The 24,741-nt window shown below is 47.9% G+C and overlaps 1 protein-coding gene and 1 pseudogene across 1 annotated transcript in view; one reads left to right on the top strand and one right to left on the bottom strand.

Annotated features, from left to right (window-relative positions):
* Twist2 (twist family bHLH transcription factor 2) overlaps positions 1 to 7,099 on the top strand; it is a 44,481-nt gene extending 37,382 nt beyond the window's left edge. The window contains exon 2 of the mRNA NM_021691.2: positions 6,435 to 7,099. The gene's annotated coding sequence lies outside the window, so the exon portion shown is untranslated. The remainder of the gene's footprint in view (positions 1 to 6,434) is intronic.
* Positions 13,656 to 14,198, bottom strand: Rps27a-ps9 (ribosomal protein S27a, pseudogene 9; annotated as a pseudogene).

Below are 24,741 nucleotides of genomic sequence, written 5' to 3' on the forward strand. Positions count from 1 at the left end.
ATGCCCCATTGTCCCATAAGCCTACACTGGTCACTCCCACCCAGCTCCTAGCTCCTAGCACCTAGAACCTAGCACCTAGTACCTAGTACCTAGTACCCAGTACCCAATTCCGAGTATCCAGCATCCAGCAAGGGATCATTACTCCTAACTAGCCAGCACCTGAAGAATCTAGGTTAGCCTGGCTTGCGGTTCTTGTGAGGTAGTCTCTTTGTCTTCAGTATTCGCTGTCTCTGTCCTGCCCTGCCCTGCCTTACTCTGAGCTGAGTTGGCTGCAGGATCTGGAATAGAAGAAGATTTTGCCTTTGGAAGGAAAACATGTTGCTTCTTCCCTGTCTGTGCACATGCATTTGTCAAAAAGACAGCCTGCTGGGGGAGGCAGTGACAGGGTAGGGGTGTGTGTGTGTGTGTGTGTGTGTGTGTGTGTGTGTGTAGCTTGGGACTGGCAGCAGACCTGAGGCTGGGGGAGGCAGGGTGTTTGTGTGTGTGTGTGTGTGTGTGTGTGTGTGTGTGTGTGTGTGTGTGTGTGTGTGTGAAGCTTGGGGCTGGCAGCAGACCTGAGGCTGGGGGAGGCAGCAACAGGGTGTGTGTGTGTGTGTGTGTGTGTGTGTGTGTGTGTGTGTGTGTAGCTTGGGGCTGGCAGCAGACCTGAGGCTGGGGGAGGCAGCAACAGGGTGTGTGTGTGTGTGTCTGTGTCTCTGTGTGTGTGTGTGTGTAGCTTGGGGCTGGCAGCAGACCTGAGACTGTCCAGAGCTGGTGTCCCCTCAGAGGCCTTGTGCTCTCCTTGAAGCTCTTACCCGGTAGGAAATGAAACCCTTTTAGCTGATTGAGGTGACTTGGTCCTTGTCCCTAGCATCATGGTGCCTGCCTTTTTAGGTGGTTGATCACTGAGGGTGGCTAGCAGTGTCCACTGCATGTCCTGAGAAAACCATGGCCTAAATGTCTGTGATCTTTGAAACGAGCCGTTTCATCCTCAGCATGGTGGCCATGGTAGAGCCAGGCCAAGACAGGGAACAGCGAAATGTTTATGGCCTTGTGTTTGCCACAGTGCTAAGCTTCTGTGTGATAAGGGTGGTCTCAGCCTCAGTTCCCTTATGGGCAGGGCTGAGCCGCTACTGGATGTGAACAGCCGGACTGCACATTCTCAGAAGCAGTCTAGAAGAGCTGGGAACTTCAACCTGTACAGGTGTAGTGACAACTGGGAGGCTCCTGGGTCACACTCTGCAGCCACTGTGCCTGTTTCTGAGTGGCAGAATCCAGACTTAGGCTGCTCACTGGGCCCCCTGAAGCTGCTTGGTGGGCATCACCAACCCAGGGCTCCTTCTGCCTCTCTGTCATGGCTAGAAAAACACTCTGACTGTCAGCTTTGGGAAAACACATATGCCAGCATCCCCTCGCAGTCTTAGGGCCTTGGAGGTTGGTTGCCTGGTGGTGGGGAGCAAGGCTGTCCTGAGGGTGGGGTCAGTAGTGTCTTCTCTCTGCCTAGTAATGTCAGTGTGGTCTTCATCGACTGTCCTTCTGTAACAGGGGGCAGCTGAGTTTTCTGAGGCTCAGCTGTCTCCCTATAATACTGAGTATGAGGGCCAGACGACAGGACCTGTGCCCACTGTCCCCCAGCATGAGCTGTCACTGGCATAGCAAAGTTTGTCTTACCACCATTACTCATCGCTCTACTCATCTGTCCTCAGCCCACCCTGGTCCAGGCCTACCATGCCTCCTGCAGTAGCCAGCTACTGCTCGCCAGGAGCTGAGTGAGCTGCTAGGTTCTCTCTGGTCTCTTCACAGTGCCCCTCTTTCGACAGCTACTAAGTGCATGTTGTTGACAAGTGTCTCAGTTACTGTCCTATGGCTGTGATGAAACACCATGCCCAAGGCAACTTTTAGAAGAAAATATGTAACTGAGGGCTTGCTTACAGTTTCATAGCGTTAGTCCATGCTCATCGTGATGAGAAGCAGACAGCCGTGACATCGGAGCAGTAGCCGAGAGCTTCGCATCCTGATCCACAGGCAGTATTCAGAGAAGGGGAGAGAGGGGGCATTGGCTTTTGAAACCTCAAAGCTCATCCCCAGTGACACTTTCTCCAACAAGGCCACACCTCCTAATCCTTCCCAAATAGTTGCACCAACTGGGGACTAAGGGGCAAAGCTATCAGCCTATGGGGCCATTCTTATTCAAATCACCACAGCTGGCATAGGGCCCCAGCAAGGGAAGGAGATAGCTTCCTCCCTTTCAGAACTTCCACCATCTGCCTAGCCTGAGCACTGACCGAAAATGTCTCCATGACCTTCCAACCACACACTGTAGGTCCATGATCCTCAAGGTAGGTCCAATCATTAATCCTGCTTAGTGTTTTTGCCCAGAGAATGTAAACCCCAAGTCCTCCCCATTTGTGAGTAGATGTTGGTATTTAGCCCAAGGTCTGGCTACAGGTCTATCCTCCCGACCTCCATGTGTGTTGAAGTAGGTATTTGAAACCAGCCCTCCATCCTTGGGACTTGTGTTTCATTCTGAGCCTCCAAATTTAACATTTTAGGTCATTTGGAACTAGTTCTTAAAAACAGTACCAAGGCTCATGTTTGTAATCCCAGCATTTGGAAGGCTGAGCTAGGAGGGTTGAGAGTTCAAGGCCAGCCTGGGCTACCTACTGAAACCCTACCTACAACATTAACCAGACCAAAGCAACAAAAGCCCAAGCAGATTTGCCGACGCACGTGTCAATGTTCCTCCCTCTGGTGCTTGCAGCATTGGCTTGGTGTCTGGTAATGTTTTGAGGGAGGGAGGCTGTGAGGGAAAGAGTTGGTGACGGAATGGGAACAGAAAACAGGTATAGATGGGAAATCTACATTCTATCAACCTAAAATGGCTCTAAAAATTAGGCTCTAAAATAACAGGCATGAATACATAAAAAAAACCAGAAAATGTGCCCTCTTGCTTACACCCTGGAATAGCTGGCGTCACATGGGTAGAAATTACTGTCCCCTATAGCTTCTGTGGACCTTTGGTAAGTGGGTTACTCTAGGTGGCAGTTAGTCGTGGGTTCATTCTTTTGTCCTGAGTTTTCTTGGATGAGTTTGGTAGAAAGAGCAGTGAGTCATTAGGAGAATGGTCTCTGGCAGTGGTGGCTCACACTTGTAACCCTGGCACTTGGGATGCAGGAAGCTTGCAAATTTGAGGCCAGCCTGGGCAATGCTAAAATGAGGGTAGGAGCAGCTTTCCATCATGGTCTATCCTTGAGATGGTTTTCAGTGTCTCCATCATGGTCTATCCTTGAGATGTTTTTCAGCATCTCCATCATGGTCTATCCTTGAGATGTTTTCAGCGTCTCCATCATGGTCTCTCCTTGAGGTGGTTTTCAGTGTCTCCATCATGGTCTATCCTTGAGATGGTTTTCAGCGTCTCCATCATGGTCTATCCTTGAGATGGTTTTCAGCATCTCCATCATGGTCTATCCTTGAGATGTTTTCAGCGTCTCCATCATGGTCTCTCCTTGAGATGTTTTCAGTGTCTCCATCATGGATTAGTTTATATGTGTGTTTCTCCTCCTGTCAGATCCTCTGACTCTTTCTCTGTGCTTTCAGCAATGAGCACTGTTTTTTGCACAGACACAACACATGCTGGAAGGTGGATGAATGTGCACACTGGTGGAAGGAAGGAAGGGAGGGAGGGAGGGAAAAGAGTGGGAGAGAGAAAGAGGGAGAATGAATGGAAGGACAGACATGAGTCAGACAGACAGACACCTTGCAGCCTTTCTCCTTGTCTCACTTCCTGCAGGTAATGTACTGTTGTATTATGGAGGCAGACACTAGTGTGGCATACCTTCCTTTGGCCAGCACAAGGCCCTTATGAGCTTCCTAGTGCCTAGGAGTCTGGTTCAGGGACCACTGAACACTATTCTCCGTCCAGCTGCTGCAGTTCTGCAGCCTGTTCAGACCAGGCAGAGCTGGAGTGAGCCACAGGAGGCCCATGCATGGGGCTCGGGTAGCCCTTCAGTGGGGAGGCCATCTTGAGCCCAGATGTTTTACATTTGCCCACGTCTACAGACATGTGGGGGTCAAGGTGACATCGACGGGTTAGGCTAGGAGGCTCTCAGTCAAGAAGACTAATGAACCTGCCACTTGCTTCTGCCTGAGCCCCAGGGCCCTCCGGCTGATAAAGCCAACCCCTGAAACCTACCCTATGGGGACAGCCTCTACCGTTCTTGGCTTCTCATGGGCCATCCTGTGCTTCCCGTGGAGGGCTGGCTCAGCTCAGATATCAAAAGCTGTTGTAATTATTTCCTCCCACTGAGGAAGGCTTCCATTTAGCTTTCTCCCCTCTCCTCTATTAATTATCTAATTATAACCACATTCTCCAATAGAGCAGCCTTTGACTCTCTGCCCAGGACCACTTAAAAAGGCTTAAATATTTGGAGTGCTCTGAACTTGAAAAAAAAAAAAGGAGGGAGGGAGGAAGAGAGAGCAAGCAAGCACACACATCTCTCTCTCTCCTCTCTCTCTCTCTCTCTCTCTCTCTCTCTCTCTTTCTCTGTGTGTGTGTGTTTGTGTGTGTGTATGTGTGTGTGTCTGTCTGTGTTTGTGTACATGTTTCTCTCAGTGTCTGTGTGTCTGTGTGTGAGTCTGTGTCTGTATGTGTGCCTCTCTGTGTGTGAATACCTAATTTTAATGAAAATCTTAGACTTTTTAGATTGTTGTCACAATTCCAGAAGGGGGAAGCATTCTGGAGCTTTAAGAAGCCATTCGTTGAGCCCAGGCCTTGGAAACAGTATTGCTGAGTGTTGGAGGCTTTGGCACACTGGCCAGTGACCAGCCATGCAGCCTCTGCTGTGGTCCTGGTGTGCGCTCAGGCCCGGCTGTGCCCACCCTTAGTGGCTTCATTACCTACCTGGATGAGACTTTCAGCGTGCTGCTGGTTCCTGACCCTGCTTGTGCCAACTAATATGTCCTCCTCACTCTGGGAATCATGCAGCAGTAAAGCAATCTTGAATCAATGGTCACCTTCTCTTATTCTGGCTCTCCCACCCGCTTCCAACCATCTCCCTTCGCATTTTCCATGAGCTCGAGGTGGGCAAAAGTGAATGATGGAGATCCGTTGTCAAAACCTCCAGACTCCTCGAGGTCTTCCCTCGTGCAGTGCCCTTCCCCTCCTGTCTGCACACCACCCCCTCCAGGAAGCTTGGTTCAGAGTCAGCTTTCATGAAGGCAGGGTAGGCTGGGGCTGAGCAGGTCACCCAGTGCACTGCAGGCATGTGTGCATACGTTATACTTATATGTGCCTGCATCTCTGTATCTGTAAGTGAAATGCCCCACGGGTCATGGGCATGTGGCATGTGAATACAGTGTCTTCCCTGAACATGACATTTGACCCGCTGTCCACATCCGAATGCTCTAAGAGGTGGCCCCAGAAGAGGCTAAGTGACCCCCAGAAGGTTCCTACACCAGATCACCATGAGAGCAGAACTTGGAAGCTGGCATTGGCGTCAAGCCCTACTGGCCCAGTTTTGATTGCCTCACATGGTTAAAAATCAGCTGTATGACATCATAGCGATGGACAGTGGTGGATCTCACTGACAGGTGAGGTGGCAAGAACACAGCACAATGTATGCTGCATACCTCACTGTACACATGTGACGCGCACATACTCCTTACACACTAAGCAGCATCACAAAAACATACGTATGTACACACACACCACACGCACACACTATCATCTACAACACTACACTATACATGTGTCACATATACATATACCACACATACATTATATATGCACATCACATATCACACACACCATACATAATACTATACACTCACACCACATAACACACATGTATGCATGACAGATACACTCTACACACATAGCACATAACACACACATATACACACACAGATGCACACACCACATATTCACTATATACACTTATTACATATCCATCCAGGTGTTGAGGCTATGGTATTCTAACTGTGAATTTACACTTTGGGGAAATCAGTTGTAATGCTCATACGATTTGCTTGCACACTTTAGTGCAACTTTGGGGGAATCAATCATTGTTTTCCAAGGCATAAGTATGGATTCCTAAGAATTTACAAAGGGAAATCTGTCTCCTTGGACAGTTCTCCCCCAAGGCTGTTTGTTCTCCCACGTGCTCATCCAATCCCTCCTAATCCTGATTGGCCACCATCAACAGCGGCCTCACCCTGGAAGCCTCTCCCAGGAGCCAGTGTGTGGCCCTGAGAAGAAGATGGTGCAGTGCTGTGTGAAGAGCAGCCTTCCAGGGCCTGGGAACTCTGAGGTCCCTTCCCACCCAGCTTCTGTGGGGGAAGGAATTGGGAGTGGCACAAGTAGAGCAGAGCCAGCTCTCCAGCCATACCTGCAGCCTGAGGTTCCCTCAGATGAAGGCCGAATGCTACGGCATCTCACCTGCCTCTTTCTCTTCCAGACCCACCTGCACATCTCAGGCGCAAGAGGAACTGGATGCGTCCACGGCTGTGACTTTTGGCACCCGGACAACCACGGCTCCTCATGACCCCAACGCCCAAGTGTTCAGAGGGGACAACAGCGGCAGGGGACAGAGAGCCAGGTTCACATCCTTCTCAGAGATACCCGTGGGATGGACACCGGCCTTCCTGTCAGTGACTTCTGCGTCCTTATCTGCTCACCATTGGATTTTCCTCCTGAGCTTTAGTTTGGGGGAAACTTTCTGGAAAGTTCTAGATTCAGGAATGCATTTGTAAGGATATATATTGGATTGTATTTCCCTCTAAGTGCCTTTTTTTTTAAAAATGTATATTTTTAAATAAAACAGAAGTGCATTCTTGTAGAACCTGTTTAAACTGGACCAAGGCTCTCAGAACAAGAACCCAAGATCCCTCCCACCCCAGACCTTCCATGACTGTTTCGAGGAAGCCTGGAATTCTTACCCGCACACTCCTGTTCTTTACCTCTCCATGATCTGCTCAGCTAGCCATTTTTTATATTCCCTGTTCAGTGTATATATTGCTTATTTGTTTATTTATTGAGATATTTTACCAGCCAAGTGACTGCCACACGCTGTGTATAACGCTCTACACCCAGGAACAATAAAGAGGCCTGCATTGCCCCGTGTTTCCCCTTGTTCTCATCTCTATGCCTGGAAGCTGAGTGGGTTGCAGAAATGAAACATTTCGCCACTCTAAACGGTACGAGAAAGGATGAGAGCCATGCCTTTGGTTCCCCGCACCTTAATAGCTGTAGAAATTTCTAGAAGCCAGCAATGCTGATCTGTGTTAACACTGGTGTCAGCAGACCTGGGCCCAGGAACCAAAGCGTGTTGATTTGAGTCACTGTGACAAATGAACAAACAGAAAAACAAAAACCGGGAGGCAACTTGAAAGACGAAAATGCTTACTTCAGCTCACAGTTTCAGTAGTCTGAGTCTGTGGCTGTAAGCCACGGTGGGGTGTGTGTGATAGAAAACTGCTCCTCTCATGGTGGTGGGGAAACAGAAAGAGAGGGCTCAGGGAGCCACTGCTAGAGAGGCCTAGCCAAGTCCAAGGCTGGGAAACAGTAAAGGCTCCAAACTGTCTCTTCTGAGCAAGGCCGAGTGCCCTGGGCCATGTGGCTTACAGAGTCTCTCTTTCCTGGGACAACAGGCTTACAAGAATATATGGCCCTGTGCTATCTACTCTGTGTCAGCAGAGGAGGCTGGAGGCTAGAGAAGTGGCCTACATGAGGGTGTCTGTTAGAGTATGAAGATAAAGATGGTGGTGATGACCCGGGGGCTGTGGTGGGGCATGGAGTCAATAGAGCTCTGTATGTTTAGGTTTTGTTGGGGACGGGGTGGTCACACACAGAGCTTGGGTAACTGACCTATACGAAAGTATACAGTCCAATTGCAAGTCAAATGGTGACACCATCCAGTACGTGGTAAGTTTGGTGATGATTCCAGATGGTGACAGAGCAAAAGACACTAAAATTGTCCACCATCTATGCAACAAGACACAGACCTCCCGAGACTGTTTCCAGGAAGCCTGGAATTCTCAGGTAAGTTTTCTCTTTCTCCCTCCTCGTGGTCTGTAAGCCTGGCCATTTTTAGCACTTACTGAACTTCTGTTCTCGATGTAAGTGCTGAATATATATTTTTAAAAATGTTCTGTGTTGAAAGCTGACAGGGATCCCAGCACAGAGGAGTGTAGGGCCATGATTCAGAGAACTTTGACCCAGCATCAGTGGTGGGGCAAGCACTGAGAAGCCCTAGGTGTCCCACTCTCCCCGTGTCCCTGGTGTAGTGGCCTGAGAGGTCTCTGATAACTACAGGGCAGCCAACAGAGAGCAGAGGCCAGAGATATGGGGCCAGAAGGCAGCATGGCCCAAGGCAAGAGCAGGCCACATGCCACACTTGTGATGTTTCCTGGGTTTGTGGAGCACCACTCATGAGATATGAGGGTGCATGGATAGAAGTCTATAGGGAGTAGTAATAGAGGGTTGTGGAGACAGGTTGGGAATATGGAAGCCGGCAGAGACATGGGATGACTGTGGGGATTGACAGTTGGTGGGATTGGAGGTGTATCAGGGGCTGGGGTATGACAAGAGGCATCCATCTCAAGATGGGGTCTCCATGAGGCTGGGCGGAGAAGGCTGCCGAGATTGGCTGCTGAGTGTCTTGCAGGAAGCTTCATGGAGTTTTCAGGGCTCTGTTCCTATGGAGCCTTGAAGAAAGAGCAGCACCAAGACTCCGTGTCAGCCTCCATGGCTCACCAATGGGCAAATGTGTGTGTGTGTGTGTGTGTGTGTGTGTGTGTGTGTGTGTGTCCACATTGTACCAATGCACACATGTGGGGATCTGCAAGACTTGGTTCTTTTCTTCCACCAAGTGGTGTTAAACTCAGCTTGTAAGGCTGAAGACAAATACCTTTCCTGCTGAGCCATCAGACCGGTCCATCGCCTTAGTTTTGAGGACCCCACTAATTCAGCTAAGCTGGCTTGCTGCACAGATCTGCCTGCCTCTGCCTCCCCAGCACTTGGGTTAGACTTGCAATGCCACACCTGAGTTCTTTACGTCAGTGCTGAGGATCCAAACTCGGGTCCCCATGCTGATGAGGCAATCGCTTTCCTGACTGAGCAATCTGTCACCATGATTCCCGAGGAGCACAGCTCTGGTGAAAGGGACAGGAAGGGAGCTGTAGTGAGCCTTGGGACTATTCCTGGGGATGGCTCCATTTCTTTGGTGTGGGCTGGGGGCAGAGCTGCTGTTAGGGTGATCCTTCTCAGTAGCATCTAGGAGCAGCACACAGAGCCACCAGGGACGCGGGGAGGGTGGGACACCTAGGGCTTCTCAGTGCTTGCCCCACCACTGATGCTGGGTCAAAGTTCTCCTGAATCATGGCCCTACACTCCTCTGTGCTGGGATCCCTGTCAGCTTTCAACACAGAACATTTTTAAAAATATATATTCAGCACTTACATCGAGAACAGAAGTTCAGTAAGTGCTAAAAATGGCCAGGCTTACAGACCACGAGGAGAAAGAAAGCAGAGAAAACTTGCTTGACCCGTTGACCTCTTGAGAGGCCACGGCCAAATGGGAACCTTGACAATGACTCTGAGGAAAATGGAAAGTGCAGCCGGGTGTGGTATTCTTAGAGCACGGATGGTTGTAGCCCTGGGGTCACACATCCTCCCTAGGGTCTGGGAAGGCCTCCGTGCATCCCTGGAAAGAATACCCAGAGATGGCTTTGTGGTTTCATGAGATCCACAGCACCGGGAAACAGCAGTCCATATCTATAAAGAAGACATTGTGAAAACCAAGCCCAACCCACAGGGCTGTCCCTCAAATGAATTAACGGACAGGGAGGAGCCAAGTTTGAAATGAGCCTCTGGATAATTTGCTGCCAGTGCTTGGGGCTACGTGGATGTCCAGAGGGGAGAAGAAATCCTGATAAGATTAGCACCCAGCTCTGAGTTGCATGGTCCCTGCTGATTTTGTTCAGCTGCACTCGACATACGAATGAGTGGGATGGACCCACTCTCACTTCATACTGACAGGCTGAAAGCAAGGCCAGGGACACTAGGGTTGTGCTCTCCTGTGAAGGGAATGATGCATGGCTCTAGACAGGGCGTGCCCAGGAGAGAAACTTGTGCTGATACAAGTTACTTGTTTTTTCGTGTTCAAATTAGATGGCAGCTCCCTACCTCCCCTCCATGGTGCAGTAAAAGATTCACACAGTCCAGAGAGGTTTCACTCCATTGTCTTGCTTTACATACTATCCACAAAAACACTCCCTTCCCTTCTTGGTCTTACATCTTTGAAACTCACTGCTCCCTTAGTTTTGTTCGGATTTTTAAGACGCTGTTTTGATGCCAAGATTAACAAATGTGACTCTTTATCATATTGGAACTGACCCAGCAATTCACAGATTAAACAAAGGCAGACAAGGCTGAGCAGTTGGAAGGAGATGCGAATTTCTATTAGCTGGATGGTCCTACTGACCTCTGGACCCTTCTCCTCCCACTGTCGATTTTGAGGAATTCTAAAGGTGAGGGAGAATTAGAAGACCTTTCTCTGTCCCCAAGTCTTCCTCCTCCACGTAGAGTCTTCCCGCCCATTGGTCTCCTGTGAAAACAGCCTCATCTCCATATAGCCATCCCTGTCCCTCCCACTCTGCTGATTGGAGGGAGGTGAACTCTGGATAACGACTTAGCTGCCAAGAGCCCAGGCATGGGTGGCCTCTATCAAAAGGATGAGCTGGGCCAAGCACGGTCCTCTAGGGGTTTGGGGAACAGAGGCTGCTCTTGTTGGCTACAAGAGCTGAAGCCAAAAGGATATGACTCTGGAGTCAGCAGCAGGGGTGGGGGAAGCGGTGGCATGTGAACCCTAAGCGAGCTGGGAGATAAAAGAGCCGAGTCCATGAGGAAGGAAGGAAGTCAGCTGGTAAAGGAACCCCGTAGGTAAGAGAGATGAATTGATCACCCAGAGACAGGTGAGGAGAGTCCACTGCCCTGTGATGGCATTCTAGAGTACGCGATGGTTTTAGTCCGTGTTCTACAGCTATAGCAAAATACCTGTAACAAGGTCATTTATAAAGAAGAAAAGGGGGTTGGGGATTTAGCTCAGTGGTAGAGCACTTGCCTAGCAAGCGCAAGGCCCTGGGTATGGTCCCCAGTTCCGAAAAAAAAAAGAAGAAAAGAAAAAAAAATAAAGAAGAAAAGTTCATTTAGTTCATGGTTCTGGCAGCTGGGAAGTCCAAGCCCATGGTCCTGGTGCTCACCCAGCTTCTGGGGTGGGTAGAAAAATATGGTGCAAGGTGAGACAGAATGGATGTACTCTCTCTGTCTCTGTCTCTCTGTCTCTCTGCCTCTGTCTCTGTTTCTATCTCTGTCTCTCTGTCTCTGTCTCTGCCTGCCTTTGTCTCTCTGTCTCTGTCTGTCTCTGTCTCTTTTGTCTGTCTCTGTCTGTCTCTGTCTGTGTCTGTCTCTCTGTCTCTGTCTCTGCCTGCCTTTGTCTCTCTGTCTCTCTGCCTGTCTCTGTTTCTATCTCTGTCTCTCTGTCTCTGTCTCTGCCTGTCTTTGTCTCTCTGTCTCTGTCTGTCTCTGTCTGTCTCTGTGTCTCTGTCTCTGTGTCTCTGTCTCTCTCTCTGTCTCTCTCTGTCTCTGTCTCTCTCTCTCTCTCTCTCTCTCTCTCTCTCTCTCCGGAAGCCGAGAATGCCTTCACAAAGGCATATTATCCACTGACACCATTAATGGGTGACTTTGGGGGTTACGTTTTTAACATAAAAACTTTTCCCGTATACTTTCAAGTTACAACAGTGGAGAACCTCTTGTCATCCTTTGCTTCAGTGGTTACCAAGGAACTGCCTGAGGGCAAGTGTGACCTGACCACACCCATTCTCTGCATAGGGCTTCCTGGCCATTTGACACTCATTCCTTCTGGACACATCCAGGGGTGCTAGTGCCAGTGAGTTCACACATCTAGAGAAGCCCTGATAAACACTGCCCCTCCAGGTCCCAGAGGGAGACAACTCCGAGCCTGTCTCCACGGCAGCTGAAGGTCCTTAGCACAGCTGTATCCCAGTGATGTCCAGCTCAGTGGGGTACCACGACCAGGTCTTTTGCTTTTTTCTCCCAAGTGCTAATCTCACTTTTTTTAAATAAAATACACTGTGTATTTTATAACAATGAAGTGCCCCACACAAAATTCTCAGCTCTGTCCTGAGGGAGAAGGGAAGCGAAGAATCTAAACCCTCTAGTTCTAGGGACTTGGGGGGACAGAACCATCAAAACTAATTCCTGTTCAAATCAAAGATGCAAGAAAATTTAAGTCCTAAAGCATAAAAAAATGGATTCTAGATTTAAAACAACAACAAAGAAAACCAAAACAACAAACAACAAACAAACAAAAAAAACCAAGGTACACAAATCATTAGTACCTCAAAGATGCCAGACCGTGCAGATTTCAGAGTCTGCAGGCAGGAAATTGAGAACTCCCAAGAAGGAAACTCTCCTTAGAGACTCTCCATTTCTCCGAAACCTTCTTGTCCCCAAACGAAGCACCACATTTCCCATCTACACCCAGAGTACTTCAAGGAAAACAGTCTCCATGTTAAGCAGAACACAGAGGAAAAGTCACCTATGAGAAACTGTAAATGCTAACAACCAGATTCACATTTTTACTCTTAAGTTTACATTACTTGGGTGATTGAAACTAAACAAAAATGGAATCAAAAAATATTGAGCATGCCATTGGAAGACAATATCCCAAGGCAGCAATAATTACACTAAATGTAAATGGTCTAAAGACACTAATAGAAAGGAATTTATAGCTTGGATTTAAAACACATCACACACACACACACACACACACACCAGGAATCAACCACTCAGTGCTACACTAAATGTACATACACAGAACAACAAAGTTCAATAGGGTTGATGGCTCCAGAACTAGCTTAGTAGCTAAAGGCACTTGGTGAACAAGCATGATGATCTGACTCTTATCCCCAGAACCCACATGGTGAAAAGAGAACCAACTCCACAAAGTTGTCCTCTGATATGTACTATGGCATGAGCACCCCCCATGCACATACATCACATGTACACACAATAAAAATAAATAAAGTAAAATAATAGAGCAGAAAATCCAACTATAGTTGAAGACTTCAGCCCCTCTCCCAGTAATTCATAGAACAATCTAACAAAAGAACACTAAAAATATAGGCACCAATGGTATCTAATATACATGGAAGCAGAACACCACAAACAGCAGTGTAGATATTGTTTTAAGTGCTAATAAAAACACAAGTCAAAGCAGATTGTATCTTGGGCCATAAGATAAATTCAGTAAATTCCAAAGAGTGAAAATCATAGAAAGCGTGTTATCCAACCACAACATAGCCAAGCCAGAAACTAGTAATTTGTAACAAAAAAACCCTACAGAACTTAAATGCACAAGTCAAAGAGGAAATCTGCAGGAGAAAGTTAGAGTCATTTAATGGAAGAAAATGAAAATACGACACGTAAAAGTTTGTAGGACATAGGCACACAGTAGTGGTAAGAAAATTGGTAACAATAAATGCATACATTGAGTGTCTCAAATAAAAAATTTAAACTCCTACCTAACGAATCTAAGAGAGAAAATAAATCAAAAGAAAAGAATAAACAATAAAGATGAGAATAGAAATTCTTTTTTTTAAACATCAGTTCCTTCTTTTTATTAACTCATAAATGACGACTTTTCCTCTGGTTTGCTGAAGCAATAAGTCGGACAACACTTGCCACAGTAATGCCAGTCAAAGTGGCCTCCCATGACAACTCCAGCACCACATTCATCAGAAGGACATCCCCAACGAAGTTGGCTGATTTTGCCATTTTCATCCACCTTATAGTGTTTCAGCACAGCCAACCTTCTTCCTCTTATGCTTGTTCTTCTTGGGGGTGGTGTAAGACTTCTTCCTCCTTTCCTCAGCACCACAACGACGTCTCAGCACGAGATGGAGGGTGGACTCCTTTTGAACGTTGTAGTCAGACAAAGTACGGCCATCTTCCAACTGCTTACCAGCAAAGACCTCTGCTGATCAGGGGGAGTTCCTTCCCTATCCTGGATCTTCGCCTTTACATTTTCTATAGTGTCCGAGGGTTCAACCTCGAGTCTGATGGTCTTCCCTGTAAGGCTCTTCACAAAAATCTGCATCGTGGAGGCTGCTCCACCCATGATGGAGGATCAGAAAGCGAGAATAGAAATTCTTGATGTTGAGTTTATTAAACAATAAAGAACATCAGGGACACAAATAGGTAAGACCAGTAATGTTGACAGATTTAGCAATACCCACAAAGAAAGGGGGAAAGCAAAGACAATACCATTCATGAAATGGAAATTTATTACAGATCCTAAAGACCTCAGAGGATAGTGAAGGCGTACCGTAGACAGTTTTACATAAACCTGTCAAACTGGCTTCACTAGACCAATTCTAAACACAAAATAGAATCAGCAGCCTCCCACAAGTCACACAGTATGAACAAAATTGTTTGAACAGCCTATAAATATTAAGGAAACTAAATTCATAATTTAATACTCAAAACTCTACCAAACATTTGACTAGGGAGCAACAACAAATCTATAGTCTCAACCAGAAAACAATTAGGAGGAAACCACTCAACCTATGAAGCTAACATTATCCTGGTACCAAAATCAAAAACAGACAGTTGAAAAAACAAAACAATGGAGGGAAAAGAGATGGCTCAGTAGTCGAGGGTGAACATTGCCTGCACAGAGGACCTGAGTTTAGTTCCCAGTGCAAATGTCTGGGTGGTTCACAACTGCCTATAATTCTAGCTCTAGAGGAGTTTAAATTTTTTATTTGAGACATTTCAATTATGCATTCACTATTACCATTTTTTTCTTAGCACTATTGTATATCTCCCCCCACCCTCTGTGTGTGTGTGTGTGTGTGTGTGTGTGTGTGTGTCCATTGATACACTGATCAACTAAGAGATACTGCAAGAGTGCAAGGCTAGTTCAAGATTTTTTTAATTGGATTTAACGCCTTCCTCCATAAGATGGAACTCTTGTCTGGTGCATTAAAGGAGCCAAAATCCATGGCTTTTCTAGGTCCTAGATCTTAAGGGAAAAACTAATAACATTCATTATTCATTTATGGACATATTGATGATCTATCCTCAAGTTCTTAGCCACAGATGGTACATCTTTACCCCTCACCAGAGAAACGCTTTACATAAGTGACAACTGATACAGAGACCCACAATTAATTAAGAGACTGGAGTGTCTAGCTATGGGGACATGGAACAGCTATATAACACCCTTATCCCCACAAGGCTCAGGGGGTCACGAAGGAAGAGGGGACAGAGAGATTGTAAGAGCCTGAGATAGTAGACATTTGCAATAAAACATCATTTCCTGGACACAACAAGATCATCCAACACATGAACCCACAGCAGCTGTGACTACAGGCACAAAACCTGCACAAGATCAAATCAGTTGAAATTCAAGCACGGGCAAGGGTGGGACTCATGAAGTTCTGTCCCGTGATCAGGAGCTATTGACAACTGATGTTCACTGGGGGAGAAAAGCAATCAGGTTTTACGGATGGCCCTACACTCGTGCACATAGTGGGCAACACTAAGTGGGCTTGGTGGGTTTTGTAAAAAAGTCACATGAATTTGAGAGGTAAAGATAATAATGTGATAGGGGAGGAATTTAGGGGGAGGGAATAGGGCAAATTTGATGAAAATACATTGTACACATATATGAGACTCAAATAATTTTATATAAAAAAAGAAGTGATTTGAAACAAATATCTACATCTGTGCATTAATGCTGAGAGAATAAAGATGAGATGACAAATGCCTGTCACCGGATGCGCAAACCATTTGGCAGTATTCACCATCCACTGTTGGTGAGAACCAAAATTCTCAGAAAAAAAAAAGTGGTTACAGTGGATTCATAGTTAGGTAAAAGGCATCTATAAAGTTCCCATATCCAGAATACATTTACTAAATGTGAGGTAGGGAGACCAAGGTGTCACTCTTACTGCTAATGAACATGCTGGTGGAAGGTTCAGCCACAACAATAAGACAAGAAAAGAAAATGAATTAAATGTATACGCCCTGGAAATGGAGAAATGAGACCACCCCTGTTTGCAGACGATATGTCCCTCTACACCCAAATCCCAAAAGTCTGCTTTGTAAAATGCTAGGACACTCATTGAGATCAGAAAGTGCCCAATTACACGACAAACAGGCACAAACTAACTGTGCATTAGCAGTGAGCACAAGGGCTCTGTGCTGACCGATTAACATTTTGTCAACCTGACCCAAGCAAGGGACGTTTGGGAAGAAGAGGGTATTTCCAAATGAGAAAATGCTAGCTGGTGGGCAAAGTTGTGAGGCATTTCCTTGATTGATGATTGATGTGGGAGGGCCCAGTGCATTGAGGTCCATGCCACCGTTGGGCTGGTGGTCCTGAATTGTATATGAAAGCAAACTGAGCAAGCCATGGGGAGCAAGCCAGCAAGCAGCATTCCTCCATGACTACTGCTTCAGCTCCTGCCTCCAGGACCCTGCCTTGAGTTCCTGCCCAGACTTCCCTCAGTGATGGACTGTGATGTGGATGAAATTATTTTTATTGAGACGCAACAGGAAATGAACAAAAGCTATGATGGGCACTTCAAAGGAGAGATTTTATCGCAAAGAAGCACCACCAGCCTCTGGGGAATGAAAACCAAGTAAGTGTCTCTTCACACTTATCCGAATGGCTGTAAGCAGGGGCATCCCGCTCTCTAGGGAGAGTGTCCCGGAAGTTGCTTGCTTACACATCTCCATTATGAATTTAAAATGAGGCAGCTACTCTGGGAAGCAATTTGGATGGTTTTGAGATTTTTTAAATACTTCACTACCCTGTGACCCAGAAACTTTGCTCCTGGACAAGCATCCTACAACTTTGCTCCTGGGCACGGATCCTAGAAAGCCCGGCTCACAGATGTCCTCAGTAATGTCCTATATTAAAAACAAACTGTGACACAAGCTGAGCCACATTCACGCAACCAAATACGCTTCCACCGTTGAAAGAGGCCACTGCACACAGCTGGGATGAGTCTTCAGAAAATTACAGTGTGTGGGACAGTGAATTCCAACTGGACAGCCCTGTTTATACAGCAGATAAACTGTAGACCCCAGAGAACAGAGTAGCCATTTCAGGGATCAGGGAAAGAATGAGGAAGGGACCCCTACAGGGTAATGTCAGAAGGCTGAGGATGAGAGACCTGGGAGTCTGAGCTATCACGCAGGGATGGTTGGATGCTCTTCTCCAAAAAAGGTCCCATTTGCTGTCCTAACTTAATACAAGATGTTACCGTTGTTTGACACTGGGAAGAAGTCACATGGGGCCTCTGGGCATTATTTTTTTTTTTTACAACTGCCTGTGACTCTACAATTATTTAATTTTTTTAATTAAAACAAGCAATGCTGTGTGAAGGTACAATTCATAAAGAGGGTTTTGTCAGCTGTGAGAAAGTGTCTCTACATTGCCATGGTGTAGAAAAGACAGCGAAGGGGCTAGAGAGATTGCTCAGTGGTTAAGCACACTGGCTGGTCCTGCAGAGGACGTGGGTTCAGTGCCCTGCACTTACATAGAGGCTCACAACTGCCTGTAACTCCAGTGCCAGGGGGATCTGATGTCCTCTTTTGGCTTCTGTGGGCACTCTATGCCTATGGTGCCTATATAAAAATGCATGTGAACATCTCTACACATAAACGAAACCAAATAAAGGGGAATGGCTCCCAGGGGAAAGCTGGGGCTCAAAGGCAGCTTCAGTGTTGGGCAACCTGGGATTATGACTGCTGTGTGAGCAATAAAAGGCCTTACAACGTAAACAGCTTCTTAAATCTTCCAACCCCTCTTCTCCCACAGTTGCTGTGCTCGCTGGCAAAACTTCTCCACCACTACCCTTTGTGAGACCCAAGAGAATAGGAGGACGCAGTCTGAGTGTGCTTGTCTGTCAACTACCATCCCATGGGGACCTGGCCACATGTGTGTGTTCCCTGCTGGGTCTCTGGTCTCCAGCACGCTGCTTGGCAGATAGGCTCATCTCAGTCACTGGCTGAGTTGCTAGCCCTGTGTGGCCTGGTGCTTCTCATTGGCTGTCTCTGCTCACAGCAAAGGTTTCTGCACTTGTACTTTGCCTGGCTGTCAAGATTCAGCCACGGTGTCTCTTCCTGGTCTGAAGTAGATTTATTCCCTTTGGCTTAACAACATGCTGGTTCTTATCTCTATACAAAGTGCTCACAGGGATGGAGGCTGAGGACAGACAGCCTGTGAGAACGTAATACTCTTGACATCGCCCAGACACAGAGCTGGTAGTTCTGGTGCACAGCAACACGCTGTACCTGTAGCACTCAGCTCCCTGTCTGCCCAAGATCAAGTGCTACTTGGAATAATGTCCGCACATGCTGGTCAGTGCTTGGCTCCTAAAGGAATCCCAGCCTGTGGTCCCTCTGTGGCTTCCCAGGTCAGATCCATAGCCAGAGTCTAGTCACATGTCAGGAAGGGCTCCAAGCTACTTCTCGCTTGGAGAGAAAATGCACATTTGAATTTGCTCTCATTTTTGGCACACTCTGCTTCTATGTTGGATAAGAGTTAGTTCCTTGTGCCTTGTCAACCTTCCCCAGCATGTGACTGAAGCAACGACCTCTGTTCTCCTTCTTACCACCCAAGCTTTCAAAAAAAGGTTTGGTCAGCCAAGATGGCCCCGCATGGTTGGAGCCAGATGGATGCTGTGTCTTCCAACATAGGTGGTGGCAGATCCCTGGTCATGGACTTGTGATCTGGAACAACTGGATCACAATTCAGTGGGAGCCTTGCCTTGCCTGTGTGAGGCCCTGGGTTCAAGTCCCGAAAGGGTCTGTTGGCCTCTGAGGGAGGTGGGGGGGACTGTGCAAGAAGCCATGCCAGATGTCCCTGTCAGCTCTTCTGGGGAACACACAATTGGAGCCTGGAGCCTGTATGTGCATGCAGAGATTGTTGGGTGGCAGGGAGGGAGATAGACAGACAGACAGAGACACAGAGACAGAGAGACAAAGACACAGAGACTAACAGAAGGACACACAGAGACAGACAAACACACATAAACAGACAGAGAGGACACACCAAGACCGATGAGAGAGGAGAGAGGAGAGAGAGAGAGAGAGAGAGAGAGAGAGAGAGAGAGAGAGAGAGAGAGCCTAGTAAGAGCTCTAACCATTATCTTGCTGACCTAAAGCCAAAGTCTTGATCAGAGGCCGTTCCCACTGTGAGGACCTGAGACGCTTTGTTAGGGCTGGGAGGGTTCTTTCCAGCATGAGTCACTGTCCGCCTCTCTTCCTTAATTAGTGCTCTGGGACTTGCTGTTGTAACTCTAGTGAAGTCCACAGAAATTAATCAGAATATCTGAGACCTGAAATAGAGTGAGAGCTGCCGCCAGGCCAAATCCGCAGGCACTGGGACCTGCATGGCCCGGCGCTCCCCTAGAAACTGAGTTCCAGCCTCCCACGTGTACAGCACTCCCTGCCCTGGCACTTCCGTCCTCGGGGTTTGCTTTCTGGAAGGTTTTCTATTTGTTTTTCCAACTATGGCAATTTCTCAATCTACTACATACCACAATTCTCAATAAAAACGGTTCTCATGGAACCCTGGTCCCGAGGGCTTGGCCAAGTACTGCTTCTTGGATGTGGTCCCTGTGTGTCTACACACTCTGGGATGCAAAGCACAGGAGGACTCTGTCCACACTCACATAAACCCCACCCTTGCTAGCCTCCAGAAGATCAGTCAGTCTCACAGGTGCCAGAACCAGGGGCTGGCCTGGGAGGTTCCCAGCAAGAAGGTTCTGTGGTTCCAGTTAGTCCCGTTATACTGAATATATAGTAGGATCACATCCAGAACATGCAAGAGAACAGACACACAGTTGTAGAGCCCAGCCCTAGGAAGCCGTCTCGGCAGCTACAGCAAACATCCCAGTAGGCCACCCTTCACCTACAGTGTCCAGCCCAGCAGGCCACCCATAACCCATAGCACCCAGCCTAGAAGGCCCCACTCCACACCCAGCACACAGCTCTGCCAGGATCACCCACAGTGCCCAGACTGGGCAGTCTGGAAACCCTTCTCCCATGAAACTGAAGCCTTCCAGGTTGGCGCCCCTCTATCCATTCCTTGGCCCCAGCAGATCATAGACCCAGGGGATTCAGAGCACAGACACATAGGCACATGGACTGGTTTATCCTGCAGAAGCATTGGAGACCATGATGCAATTTCTCTATAAAGGGAACTCCAGTGGCGCAGAGGGGAGGAGTGGGAAATGCTGACAAGAGAGGAAGGTGCTCCCACGGAGACACAGAGGGTGACCAGGAATGCAGTCATGGGGTCTCTAAGATAAGTCCACATGGCCTTAGGATCCACCATGAACCTACACTGTCTTCATGGCTTTGCTCCTGCATGGAGTGCTGAGCTTTCTGGAGGTCTTAGAAGGGCTTTCTGCAGCGCAGGTCTGCCCAGGAGCATGCTCCATCCACAGGGTTAGGCTGGGGTCAGTGGGGAATACGAAGGGCTTAGAGGCTGCATTGAACAAGGTGCCGAGATGGGAGTGACAGCCACTGACCTATGGGCAAACAGGTGAGCCTCTCGAGGAGCTCAGTTTACTCCAGGGACTTTAGCACAAGAATAAGCAAACCCTATTTTAGGAGAGAGGGAGACCAGCTCCTAATAGTAGGGTTCTTAATGGCATAGCCATGGTAGTCTATGAGACATGAGAGAGGTGTTTACATCCTAGAAATGTTCTGGTGACAGGCATAATAAGGCAGACTGGATTGGGTTCCCAGAGCAAGAGGCAGAAAGGGGACATACCCAACTGAGCTCCTGCCCTCATTCTTGCAGATGATGTCCACAGGTAGGAACCTAGATGCATGAGACCCACAGCTACACTCGCTGTGCCTTCTGCTGTGTCTCCTTCACCCTGTGCCTGTTGCTATTAACTAATTTAAAAGTTTGACACCCTTTTCTGATTTTTTTCTTACATGTATGTTTGGTGCATGAGTATGTATGTGCATGTGTATGTGTATGTGCATGTGCATGTGCATGTGCATGTGCATGTGCATGTGTACGTGCACGTGCATGTGCATGTGCATGTGTATGTGTATGTGTATGTGCATGTGCATGTGTATGTGTATGTGCATGTGCATGTGTATGTGTATGTATATGTTGGGGGTACACATGTATATACCAGAGGAGAATGTCAGGTGTCTCCCTTTATCAGTCTCCACTGTATTCCCTTGAGAGGATTCCTCTGTACCTAGGCTGGTAGCCAGCAAGCCCCAGTGACCTTTCTATCCCTACCATTATCCCAGCACTGCAATGGCCATACACTTGTAAAGTCACTTCCTTAACAAGATCCAGTCATGTATAGGATAGGATGGGATGGGATGGGATGGGAGAGATTGGGTTTCCTCATCTTTGCCCAAGTTCAGAGCTTATCTTCAGCAGAGAACATATTTTCCACCCAGGTATGTGAGCAGTGTCTGGATATAGCGTGGTTATCTCCAGTGGGTAAGGCCAGGGGTGCTACTGATCTGCCTGCAGTGCTAGGGCATGTGTCTCATATCTTTGAGTGCATTGGCGTGGCTGCCCAAATTGTTATCTCTAAGCCTAGTCCTATGTTGAAAATAGAGAGATCTCCTGGGTCTAAGCCCCACTGTCATGGGACCTCGCTGGAGGAAGACAAACAGGAATGGGTGGACGAGGGGCAATGAGCAGGCAAGCTAAGATCTGTCTCTGCCCCATTTATTTGTATTGCTGTGGAGAGACCAAGGTAACTCTTAGAAAGAATTTGATTGGGGCTGGCTTATAGTTTCAGAGGTTTAGTTCATTACCGCCATGGTGGGAGCATAGTGGCGTGCCTCAGGCATGATGCCGGAGTAGTTGCAGAGAGTTTTAAACCCTGATCCACAGGGAGCAGGCAGAGAGCCACTGGGCCTGGCATGGGGTTTGGAAACCTCAACGCCCACCCAATGATGCACTTTCTCCAACCAGGCCACACCCACTTCAGCATGGCCACGCCTTCAAATCCTTCTCAAACAGTTCGCCAACTGGGAAGAAGTATATAAATACATGAACCTATGGTGGACAATCCCTTTCCAATCACTGCACGGACATCTCATAAGATCTAAATCCAGAAGATGGCTGGAATAGGATCAGTGGATGTTTAGGAAATAAGGACAAGGAAGAGAGCAGCTCTCACACTGGTAGTCAATGAAAACACATCAAAAACGTCAACCAAGGAAAACCAAAACCAGAGCTGCGCACAGCCGCTCTGACCACAGGACAGGAGACATGCCTCACTGATGAACACGTTGTCAAGATGCCCTTTCACTCCACATAAAAGTCGCATTCCTGGGTAACAAACAGACCAAGGAGTGGACAAATCCTGTGATAAAACATGGTTTAGGTCGGAAGATTTTCAAGTTATACCCCAAGATGAGGTTTTGGTCACAGTCGCGAGTAAAGGGATTTCCAGGGCTTTGAATGCCTTCTTAAGCAAAACGAAGAATTTAAAATAAGGAAAAAGAAAATGAGCCAGCAAATTGTACCATCTATGATGTTGAGAAAGTCTAAGGAGTCGTATGAAAAATAGAACCAAAGTGCTAGTGCCTTTAAACATAAAGAAAGTTCAGCCAGTTACTACAGCCAAGAGCTCATCCAGAGGAAATAATTTAGGGCGTGTGGGGCTACTCTTGAATGGGGCCTCCGAACCACAGCCCTGCTGACTCGGAGGCCTGGTCGCATCTGGGGCAAAGCACTCGGTGCCTGCATTGCAGGCAGATCCACAACACTTCTGGCTCCACTGTCTGGAGACAACTAAGCTATCTCCAGACACCGTTCACAGCCCTGGGCAGAGACCATGCTCTCTGTTGAAGATAAACCCAGGGTAAAAGATAAAGAAGCCCGTGCCATGTGGCGGCCATCAGAGCAATCTGACCTGGTTGAGAAAATGGCTTTACGAGTCATCTTGTTTATTCGTTGGTTTGCTTTTGAGACATGGTCTTTTATAGTCCAGGCTGGCTGGGAATTTGCAGTCCTCCAGCCTTGGTCTTCAGAGTGACAGGATCATAGGTGCAGGCCACCACACTCTGCTCGTGTTTAAACATCGTTTGAGATACATATCATGTAGTCAGAAGGCCCGGAAAAGACATCAGGGGCTGGGGGATTGGCTTGATGGGTAAGAGCGTTTGCTGAACAAGCGTGAAGATCTGACTTCAAGTCTTCTCACACACCTCAGAAGCAAAGCACGGCTGTGTGCCTTTATCTGTGCTGCTGGGATAGGGTAGAGACAAAACGAGTGTGGGACTTGCTGCCTGCTGGTGTGGTAGAGAAACTCAGAGATGGGGTGGGAGGAGGGAGAGCGGGGAGGTGGAGAGGGAGAGAGAAGGAGGGGGAGAGGGAGGGGGAGGAGAAGGGGAGGGTACTCTGTCTCTCCCAGTGACTTGACCTGGGTAGAGCCCATTGCTCTTTCTCAAAACCATTGTCTGAAGAGCCTGCAGTGGTCTCTGCCTTGCATGATAACACCTCTCCCAGACCAGTTCCCCAGTCTTGGTCACCAGGCTCTAGGAGTCAAATCACGAAGTTGTCTGCTAAGGGCCCAGGGAGGAACATAGGATGATACAGAGTTGCCCATAGCCCTGTAAAGAACCCAAATAAAGTCGCTGATTCACCAAGGTAGACTTTGTGGAACTGACACTTTGGTCTGTTGGTGGTTCTCTGCCTGGGATGCATAGGTGTTTGTCCAGACCCCCCCCCCAGGAAAACTCACACGATATTGGTACTTGAACATGGACAGTTAAAACCAAAGATAAGTTTGAGGGAGGGAGTGGTGTCATGGGCCCTGCAACAGGTGATCACACCTGCAACTGGTGCTGATTATGTGAGGGTGGAGGCTTTGCAGTACAGTCCCACTGTGGCTACCTGTCCCCGTGTGGTATGGCATGCCACCTTACCTTACTGCTGTGGTGATGATCTGGGGAGACTCCCAAGATAGCCATCTTCTTCTGTGTGGTATGGAGTGGTGTACATCTTTGATGAATGGGGTCTGCTCTGTGAGGGCGGGGGTGCCCCAACATGTCTCATAAATTAAAAAAAAATAATCACAGGCCCTAAAAGCACCTATGGGACTAGATCCTTATTAGGCTCCAGTGTGTGGCCGTTTTGTGAGTGATAAGTCATATAATTGATGCCCAAGTGTCCTTCCAGAAAGACCTGTCTGTTGGGGGTGGGGGTTACAACCGGAAAAGGACACTAAGCTGCAAGCCTCTAATGAGCATCTGACTTGACAGGGGGAGTGTGGGGGGAAAGAGTGGCATGAGACAGGAGGATGGCAGGAAGTGTCGGAACGTTTCTTGCACTGATGGGAAGGCATGTTAGAGCCCTTCCTGAGATCCAAACACACGGAACCTGTGGGAAGAGGCGGACAGTGAGGAGGAGGAATACATGATAGAACAGGTTTACCAACCATTAACGCAGAAGAAGGGAAAATCTGCGACTCAGCCTGCAGAGTAGGAAATCAAGACAGCCGGAGACCACTGCGCGCTGACCTGCTGGATTTGGGACTTGGTCTAAGAACAAAAGGGTCAGGCCCACATGAACTAGCTGTGTCACTCTCTGTTCAGAGATGGCACAGGCAGGAAATCATAAGGCCAGTATGAACCCCAAAGCCCCAAGAGCCTGGAGTCGTGGCTTCTAAG

This window comes from Rattus norvegicus, chromosome 9 (genome assembly GCF_036323735.1).
Source record: "Rattus norvegicus strain BN/NHsdMcwi chromosome 9, GRCr8, whole genome shotgun sequence".
NCBI classification, from domain to species: domain Eukaryota; kingdom Metazoa; phylum Chordata; class Mammalia; order Rodentia; family Muridae; genus Rattus; species Rattus norvegicus.